This window comes from Rattus rattus, chromosome 1, assembly GCF_011064425.1.
Source record: "Rattus rattus isolate New Zealand chromosome 1, Rrattus_CSIRO_v1, whole genome shotgun sequence".
Lineage (NCBI taxonomy): Eukaryota > Metazoa > Chordata > Mammalia > Rodentia > Muridae > Rattus > Rattus rattus.
Genome location: NC_046154.1, coordinates 237,642,825 through 237,653,475, shown reverse-complemented (window position 1 = coordinate 237,653,475; position 10,651 = coordinate 237,642,825). Strand labels below are relative to the sequence as shown.

The 10,651-nt window shown below is 41.0% G+C and overlaps 1 pseudogene; it reads left to right on the top strand.

Moving 5' to 3' along the window:
* The first annotated feature begins 5,806 nt into the window (after positions 1 to 5,806).
* LOC116889335 lies at positions 5,807 to 6,869 on the top strand (annotated as a pseudogene).
* Positions 6,870 to 10,651: the final 3,782 nt, after the last annotated feature.

Below are 10,651 nucleotides of genomic sequence, written 5' to 3'. Positions count from 1 at the left end.
TTATGGAGTCCCTTAGGTGATGCGTCTGGCAGAGGGGCAAAATTTGGGGTTTCAGTATCAATTCCGGCTTTAAGGATGAGTGTGTGTTTGTGGGGGGGTGGGATTGATGGAAGTATCAGAAACGTGTCTCTGTGTTGACTGACTGTGAGTACCACTGGGGCTTACACCATACTATCCTCATGTAGCAACCACACATCAATTTCTACTGGGTCCAATTTCTACTGGGTATGAGAGCAGGACACAGCTCAATTGATCTGGACAGATTTTAGCTGGTATTATTTATACTGAATAATTTCTGCATAATAATCTCTGTGAGAGGCACCTGAGTCTTAGAGGCCTATCCCCAAGTAAATTGGGATCCAAAGCCTTTGATTTGTCTGCTCATCCTATCCCAGAGTTTGGAATATTGATCTATTTTAATATGTATAAATGTGCACATATATATGACTCCAGTCATTCTAGAAAAGTCAGGGTTGCTAGAATTTCTTCACAATGAAGGAGCTTAGTGTTTTTTAATAGCATCATTCAGATATAATTTACATAGCATACCATTTACCCCTTGAAAGTACCCAATTCAGTAGCTTTTGATATATTTACAGAGTTGGGAAATCACTATAATAAATTCCAGAACATTTTCATCAACTCAAAAAGAAAAAAAAATATTCTGTACCCTTTAGCTATGACTCCCCAAGCCGCCTTTGTTCAGTTTTTGAGGCAAGATTTCTGATAATGTTCAAAAGACATTTCTATTTCTGTACATCCCCAGAGTTTTAGAAATAGCTGCATTTTAATACTTCTTACATTGCAGGGTTAGCGTTTGTTTTTCTTCTTGTCTTTTCTGAATCTCTGACTTCTGGGAGGACAAATACTTCAGTTTATTGAACTTTATGTCTACTGTCAGTTCTTTTTCTAGTACATCTTGGGGTTCAAATAAAGGAACTAAGATGTGAGGAAAGAAGATGGAGTTGGGGAAGGGGAGGTGTTGGAGAGTATGGGAGAAGGAAGGAAGGGCTGAGAGATGAAGAGAGTACACACACACACACACACACACACACACACACTTTAACTGTCAAATGTGCAAAGAAGACATCTGGTAGGCATCTTCTGGCAAATATTCTTCAAAAAGAGGACAGTGTTTTCAATGAAAAGGAAAATCTTGAAATTTGAGTGGATCTTCCTTCAAATCTGCACCATTCTGGGATCTGTGAGATATTTACTTCCCAGTATCCACAGAATTTCACATCAAAAGCATCTTTGGCTACTACCATGGAGAGATCCACAGTAAGAGTAATTCTTATGCAGTCAAAGCTTGTTCTTCTGTAATCTAATAGCTGTAGATGGCTTGGAACTGAGAGGTCAGCCTAGCCCAACCGGACATTTCCAGCTTGTACTTTATTATTTCTCAAGGTTTTGCCTTCAGATTCATGTCTTAGGATGATTGTCCCTTGGCGTTTGCACATCCTAGTCAATACTGCATATGTAGCAGAGAATAGCCTAGTAAGAGCACCAATGGAAGGGGAAGCCCTTGGTCCTGCCAAGACTGAACCCCCAGTGACTGTGATTGTTGGGGGGAGGGTGGTAATGGGGGGAGGATGGGGAGAGGAACACCCATAGAGAAGGGGAGGGGGAGGAGGTAGGGGGATGTTGACCTGGAAACAAGGAAGGGGAATAACAATCGAAATTTAAGTAAGAAATACTCAAGTTAATAAAGATGAAAAAAAAGAAAAGAAAAAAAGAAAGTGAACCTATGTTATAAGGGGTATCTATATGTTTCATGCATCATTTCTTATTTCTGTATGTTCCTCATTGATTGAACATGTAACCATATCTAGCTGAGCAGGGACTGTGAATAGACTCTTCTGCTTGTTCTTGTATCCAACTACAGTTCACGCTTAGCTTCTCCTTCTGAAGGAGGAGGGGTAGAGGAATGTTAGAGAATAGCCACGTGCCTCACCTTTCTTTTGTAATCCGTACTATGACACACTGCAAGGTTTCCTCATTTTCAATTTTGTGTATCAGTAAGCATTGGGCCTGAAAAAACAATGTGACTTTTAGGTGTATCTTGCTATGCTTTATATGTTTGGCATTTAAATGAACTTGGATTTTTTTTTCTCCTTTGGTAATTGCAAATGTATTTCTAGTACATTAGAGAATAAGGGAGGTTTCCTGAACCGGCCAGGATGATTTCTATGAGAAGACAATTCTGGCTACTTAGAATACTACAAAGAAATGTACTTTTGAATTGTCCACCTGACAGCTGAATAGTGCTAAACTCACTCATGCTTACAAGCAATCTTGCAGCTGAGAGAGTCACTAGAACTTTCTCTAGGTAGCTTCACCACAACACTACAACACTGCTGATTTCATTCAAGATGAGTCCAGCTAGAGATTCTTCTGTTTTCATTTGTTTGTTAGGCCACAGTCGTGAGATTTTCTTTGGACTTTAAATATTCAGCTTTTTATTGGAATCTGTTCAGTTGGGAATTGGTAACCACAGCACAGATAGTACATGAGAAGTATATTTTTAAATGCATGGGTAAAGGTCTAGCTTAAAGCTTCAGAAAACATAGGTTTAATTTTAGCTAATATAACTTTGGTTATTTTCTGATTCAGAATTTGTCATGGTTAAAATTTAAAGTTTTTGAATAGTATAATATAGTCATGCACCATAACATAAGCATAGCTGTTTATGTTAGAGTCCAAATTTAGAAACAAATCCCCCTAGTGTCCTAAGCATGTGCGCAGACTGAGGGTGTAACAATTTGGCAGTGATTGTACAGCTCAGTCAAACTAGACTTTCTCTCTCATGCAGTTGACAAATATTCTTTATATGCCTATGAATGAAGCACCTGGATAATGGACTGAGCTCCAGGAAACAGATGTTTGTAGAAAACAATCCCAAGACATATTCTAGGAAGCTCTCTCTCTCTCTCTCTCTCTCTCTCTCTCTCTCTCTCTCTCTCTCTCTCTCTCTGGAAGAACATACTTTAAATAGTTGAAACAAGGTAGGAGGACAGTGATTCCTATCAGAAACGCATGCAGTTGGAACAGTTTGCAAAAAGCCATGCCTAAGTGAAAGGATCCTGGAACCGCCTTCCTCCACCTCAGTGCTCAGAGGTAATAACGGGAAAAGGTGGAAGAGCAAGCATCCTGTGGAAAGAGGGGACAACATGAGAGAACCTTTCAGAGGAACCGGGACGTGAGCAGAAGAAAAAGCAAGCAAACAAACAAACTTGATTCTTGAAGACCTACCTGTTGGGAAATATCGATAATAGCACTTGTCACATAAATGAAAACAAAAATCCAATGCGTGGTAGCATTTTAGACAGTGTTCATGACAGGAGATGTTTTCTGTTTATTTAAGGGCCAGTGATGTCACAGAAAACTTTCTAGGTGAAGCTAAGGTTTCTGACAGCTGTTTGGAGGCAGCTTAGTTGGTCAGAGGTTGGGATTTATTTTAAGCTTCTGCAGGGGGAAGAGCACTGGTGAGCAGGCTGACTACGGAAAAAGCATGAAAGCAAAATCAGTGTTGGAACCAACAAAGGCACTCGGATGGCAGCTGTGGACAAACCTCTGTTTTCAAAGGTAGAACAAGGGCGTGTGTGTGTGTGTGTGTGTGTGTGTGTGTGTGTGTGTGTGTGGGTGGGTGGGTGTGTGTGTGTGTTGTGAACTTACAGATTTCAGTGTGTAGGAGTCTCAGAAATGTCTTCTACTATGAAAAGAACATTTTCACATTAGAAAGAAATTGACTGAGGGTTTTGGCATGAGAATGTTCTAACTGGTTTAGAATTAGACAAGTATTCTAGATTAAGCCCTAGGACAGACAACTCGACTATATTCTGCTCTTTGAGCACACTAAGAACATTAGAGCACTAGAGTAAATTTTCTTGAAGTAATAGAAATGGATGAGATTTCATTTATTCATGAATAATCATTAACTGATTCACTTCTTCAAAGATATTTCCTGAAGAAATCTTAAGTGGGAAGACGGGAAAGAGAACAGCATGGGATACATGAGGCAGGAAAGGAGGGGAGTATTGGGGAGGAGGAAGAAAACCAGTAAGAGAGGGACAGGAAGATGGGAGAGGGCAGTGGTAAAGAGAGAGGGACCAATAAGAACAACATGTACAAGAAAGTGTCATGATGAAAATGCTCTAGGTGTTGAGTTTAAAAAAATGCCAAGACAGACAATTGGAATGGGGATGGAGCATCTCTGGGACAAACTAGAAACTGAGGGCAGTGGAAACTTCCAGGAATCTATGAGAGTGACACTAGCTAAGACTCCTAACAATGGAAGATATGGAGTCTGAGCTGATCATTTCCTGTAACTAGGCAAGACTATCAATGACAGGATTAGGACACCAACCCAGCCACAAAAACTTTAATGTACAATTTGTTCTGCCTAAAAGATGTGCAGGGGTAAAAGTTAGAGCATAAAATGAGAGAGTGGCCAACTAATGACTGGTGCAGCTTGAGATCTATGTCATGAGAGGGAGCGCTTCTCTGACACTGTTAATGACACTCTGCTATACATGCAGACAAGAGCCCAACAAAACCATCATCAGAGAGGCTTTACCCAGCATCTAGCTCATGGAAGCAGATGCAGGGACCAAAAGCCAAGTATTAGGTAGAGCTTGAGGAATCCTGAGGGAGAGGAGGAGGTAGGATTGTAGTAGCCAGAGAGGCCAAGGACACCATGAGAAAACCTACATAATCAACTAACCTGGGTACACAGGAGCTCACAGAGACTGACCCATGAACCAGGAAGCCTGCACGAGACTGACCTACGCCCTCTGCACATGTGTTCCACTGGTGTAGTCTAGTCTTCAAGTAGCTCTCCTCAGAGCAGGAGCAGTGGCTATCTCCAATTCCGTTGCCTGCCTTTGGGAGCCATTCCTTCAGTTGGGCTGCCTCATGTATCCTCAATGAGAGAGGATGCACCTAGTCTTACTGCAACCTGCTATGCTAGGGCTGGTTGGTATCCATGTGAGGCCTCCCCTTTTTGAAGAGAAATGGAAGAAGAGGAGTGATGGGGAAGGAGAGGTAGGGGTAGGATGAAAAGTAAAATTAATTAACAAAACACACCTGAAATACTTGCAAAGGATTTACTGGTCTAAAATTTCGTGAAAGTGTGTGTACATAGAGTAGCTGCTTGATTTAAAGGTAGCTGTCTGAAGTCTAGGGGATGTTTAATAAAATGCCCATGATACAGTGTTTTTGTCTGATAATGCCTTTCCTCCAGCATCCTAATGCATGTGGATCTTCTTCAATATACAAATATGTGATCCATAGTTGATCCCATTTCATAAGGAGTTTGTTCAGATGGCTACTACTTTGAAAATAGATATATTTCTTCAGCAAGTAATGTGCACTTAGCATTAGAGATACAGTGAGAAACAGTGGTTAACAACAGTGGATCTTGATTTTCATAGGCTATTATGTCTGATTGTAGACGATGGGCAATTGAAAGAAAGCCAGTCGATTTCTAGGATGGAGAAACAAGGAAGACTGTGAAAAAAGACAAAGGCTAGTAGGTTGGATTGGTTGATGGGATTGTGAGGGTGTCCAGTGAAGGAATCTTAGGGAACGTCACATGTAATCAATCCCATGTTAGAAAAATGAGAAGCCATCATCAAATGAAATCAGGCAAGAATACAGGCAAGAAGCAGAGCGTTCCAGGTATCTTTAGCAACATGTGTGAAGGGACAAAAAAAATCAGAGGTGTGGCCTGAAAGGGAGCCTCATGGCAGAGGTGACTGGAGCTGAGCACTTCAGATCTGCTTAGTAAACCGGTAGATCACACACCATGTTGGCTGCAAGGCTTGTGTGTGTGTGTGGACACTACCTTCCAGGGTTTTCCAGCTCAGTTTCATCACTAAGACCTCTCTACTTGTGAAGAATTCCATCACAAAGAACCAATGGCTCTTAATACCCAGCAGGGAATATGTTACGAAGACAAGAATTAGGACTCACCCTAAGAAAACTGGCCAAGAACTGGAAAAGGCAGTCTTGGAACTATCATTGGAAAAAATCTTTTAAATTAATCAGATGGGAAGGTGGTTTGTTGGCTGGAGAAGTAGCTGTTGGTCGTGAAGCGCTGTGCTACTGTGACTTGGGAATGTCTAATGAAGTTTGAGCTATGGAAAAGGCTATAATTTGGCCTCAGTATGTAAAGGATAGAATTTATTCTACTTACATGGCCTTAGCAGGAAGTATTGGTTTAACAGCTTTGTCTGCCTTGGCAGTCTCCAGAACACCTGCTCTTATGAACTTCATGATGACAGGCTCTTGAGTGACAATTGGTGCAAGCTTTGCAGCCATGACTGGAGCTGGTGCTAGTTCAGTCAATATCATGTGAGCAGAGCCCAGGCCCAAAGCATCTGGCTTGAATGATGTTTCTGGATGCAGTGGTGGTTCCTCTGACAATTTTGGGGGGTCTCTTCTCCTGAGAGCTGCATGGTATACCACCAGTATTGTGGGAGGCCTCTCTACTGTGGCCATGTGTGCATCTAGTGAGAAGTTTCTGAACATAGGAGCACCTCTGGGAGTGGGCCTGGGTCTTGTCTTTGTATCTTCACTGGGGTCTATGTTTCTTCCTCCTCCTCCGTGGCTGGTACCACTCTGTACTCTGTTGCAATGTATGGTGGATTAGTTCTTTTCAGCATGTTCCTTCCATTTGATCAAAAATAAAAGTAATCAAACGTGCAGAAATAACACCCATGTGTGGAGTTCAAAAGTATGATCCCATCAATTTGATGTTGACAATCTACATAGATACATTAACTATATTTATGGAAGTTGCAACTATGCTAGCCACTGGAAGCAACAGAAAGAAACGAAGTGACCGCTGTGGTATCTCTGCTCATTGATGTCTTGCTTGGTTAGTAGAAGCAGAAAGTCCTTGCAGTTTGCACCATCAGAATTCCTTGAGGTTTCAAAGATAACCTGTCACTATGTTTAAAATGTTCAGTAATGTGACCCTTCAGACCTGTTTTTCTTTTAGAGAATAAATGCGGTAGATGTCTTCCAAATAAGCACATACATTTTCATCTGTCATGCTTTTGTACTTTAAAAACACTTTGATGAATGTGTGAACAAAGATTTGTTAGAAGTTTTCAAGTATTGTTTTATTTATTGGGTAGGTAAAATCTAGCAAATTTGTGTGTCTTCATATTGTGGGAGCCTGAAGATTATTAAATGATGTCATGAGTGACAAGTTTTGGTATAGAGGTCAGAGAGATAAAAACCATCTGCAGTCATTTTGAATGCTTAGGACAGCACTGATTGGTGAGCCAATGAAAGACATTGGAGATGTGGAAACAAGGGACCACCGTACTGGGAGTTAACAAACACACAGGTGCTGTTAATGGCCTCAGGGTTGACTAGTCATTGTCAGGACAGTCCAGAGTGGTAATCATACAGAGAATCCCTGCTAGAATTATGTGTATGTGAGTTTTATTATGAAGTCTTTTAGAACAAGCTGGTTGGCGGTGGTGCATGTGCCTTTAATCCCAGCATTTGGGAGGCAGAGGCAAGCAGATCTCTAAATACAAGACCAGCCTGGTCTACAAAGTGAGTTCCAGGCCACCCAAGGCCCTGTCTCTAAAACAAACAAACAAACAAACAAACAAATGACAACAACAAAACCTACCAGCTATGCTCAGTATAGCATACACCAAAGCCCAAGATTCATTTGTTTTCAAATATACGGTATATTTGCAGTTGGACGGGGGTTTTTTTCCCCCTCAGTGTTTAATTGAAAGCATGCTTGATTTTCTCAACACAGTTTTGACAGCTGTCAGAAAAGCCTTTTTGTGACTTATGCTAAGATTAGAATTGTTTTTCTTCTAAAACTGTTGGCTTCCTATGTTCCTTGTCAGGTTAAGCATGAACAAACAAAACAAACTAAGTTGACCTTGGGAAATATTTGAGTGAAAAATGTAATGGGGAGGTGTTTCATTTGACTCCTTTAGAACTTTCTTTCTTGTCCAGGCCATCGCTTAACTTCCTTGTGACATTTAGAAGATTTTGATACAGCTCACATGTTCATTGTGAGGGGTTCTTCACTGAAGTCTATATGTGTATTTACAGAGTAACAATTTTTGAGAAGCATTTATTATAGTAATCTATAAATAACTCTTTTAATCACTTTAAAGTACAATGAATGCTTATTTCTGAAATAAAATTTCCAGCCCCCACCTCCAAAAAAATCAGAGCATGAGGAGCTGAGGTAAAACTACTTGAAACTGTACTGTTCACAGTTACAGAAAGCAGGGCAAACACTAGGTGAAGTTTCTAAAGTTAATGAGACAATTCTCATGTATTTGTAACAGACCACTTCTAATTCTATACACCAGAAATTCAGAGTGAATATACTTAACAGCCTGTCTAAATCACTAACTCTCTGTATCCTATTTTAAATCAGAAAGGAAATTGCTAGGCTAATTGGCATTTGTACAAACTTGTGGCTACTTCCTGACAGGAAGCTGTGTACAGGATGGTTGGGATATGATTTCTGATCAGAGTTTATTTAACAGGATAAATCTTTTCATGCTATCCCTGTAGTATTTCACATGGTGTCTGCTCCAGGATCATAGGGTCCAGAGTGAGTCCCCAATGGAAGACAGTTCTCAGTTTGCACATGGCTGCCCCAGTATGGCAGGAAAAGAAAATGTTTAGGGTAATTCCTTGTTCTTCATTGAGATGTAGAAATATTCAACTCAAAGCCCTGTTGCAAATACAAACAGGAAGCAGAAGTCTAATCATTTAAACTTAAAGAGTTAATCATTTTAAAATTACCTACTCAGAATTTTCTGTTACAGGTATAAAGACTAGAGATAGATGGATGCCTGCTGAGCTAGACATCCTGGGGCAAATAGATGCATGATTAAACCTTTTCTGTGCCATGGGGTCAGGGAGGGTGCGATGTATGAAATCCGAGGGTACACATAGGAGGGCCATTTGATTTTATGTGACTTCCTTCAGGATGCTCTCCCTAGGACCCTAGAGGTAAGTACAGTACAGAGACTGAAAGAGATTCTTAAATGATGTCTATGAGAGATTGAGGTTGGAAAGATCAGAGATAAAATTCTGGACCTAGAAGGAGCCCATGACATATCTGCAGGATGGTAGCAACTTTGTAGGTGCCCTGAAGTGAAGTCTGTATTTTATGGGGAGATGAGATATGGGGGGTTTTTTACTTTCGTTTGTTTCTTTGTTTAGTTTTGGAGGGCATGGAATTAGGTACACATTCTAAACTATGTTGTCCCAGTGAATTTTCACTAAAACACAAGTTAGAGATAAAAACCTTGTGAGAAATAAATGGAATAACCTGTAAATAAGCCGAGAAGCAGGGCCAGTAGAACAATCTATTATTTATTTCTCAGGAATCTTGCTTGATCAACCTTACATTGTGGACTTCTGGCTCATCTTCATGTTCATTCTAGATATCCAAAGGAAAATATTGGTCTCTGAGAACAACACCAAAAGCAAGGAAGCTGGAGATGGATCCATGGTCATCTGTCACATCTGTACTATGTGCAGCCCACCCCACGGTGGAACCCTGATTGGGGATCTGAGGGTATAAACAAAGAACAGATACATAGGCACAGAAAGGAAAAAAACTGGGGTCAGGTCATCAGTTAGAACTCTAATGAATCCATACCAACTATGAACTAATCGGTGTAGTGTAGAATAGATAGGGCCCTCATAGATTCATGTGTTTGAATGGCCCATATAAAATGGCACTATCAGGAGGTGTGGACTTGTGGGAAGAAGTGTGTCATTGAGTGTGGCCTTTGAGTGCTCCCATGCTCAGGCTCCACCCAAAGTAGAAGAGACTCTTTTCCTGGCTGCCTTCAGATCAAGATGGAGAACTCTCAGTCCTTCTCCAGCACCATGTCTGCCACCATGCAGCCACACGTCCTGCCACGATGATAATTGACTGAAACTGTAAGCCAGCCCCAATTAAATGTTTTCTTTTATAAGAGTTGCCTTGGTCATGGTGTCTCTTCACAGCTTAAAACCTAACTAAGGCAATCTGGAAGTTCAGCATGTTTATTATGTGCACTACAGTGGGGGGACTTAACTAGTCTTGGAGGGAAGGCTCTCTAGCATGGAGTCTCAGACTATAGAGATCTGAGATGGAGAAGCTGTGGTTGCTTTTGTACACACTTGCAACATTGTACCTGGACCAGAGGAAGGGTTTGGCATCTCTCAAAGACTTGTCTGGGGGGTGGGATGGGGATGGGGAATGTAAGCTTTTGCCAATTTCCCAGGGTCTTAGGCCTTCTTTGAAATAGCCATGTTAGTGGCAACAATGAATTCAGGACTTCAGACACTTCCCGTATTTACTCAGTCTACCCCTTACTCATCATCTGCAGAGCTCTAGAAGCCAGAAACTTGTAAGCGTAAGGTTTATGACTGGATAAACCAGTGGATTTTTTAGTGAGGAGAGAAACTTCGGAGACAGAGTTTCAATTCTTTGTGTGGCTTTTTTAGGTATAGGAAATAGCTATAGATGGCAGTTGTTGGGTACCGTGCATTTAACAGTCACCTTGGTTTTATTGTTTTCTTTGGAAACCTGCCCTTTCTTACCTCATTATCAACAGGTAGCCGTGTATCCAAACGCTAATTTTCTTAACTAAATATA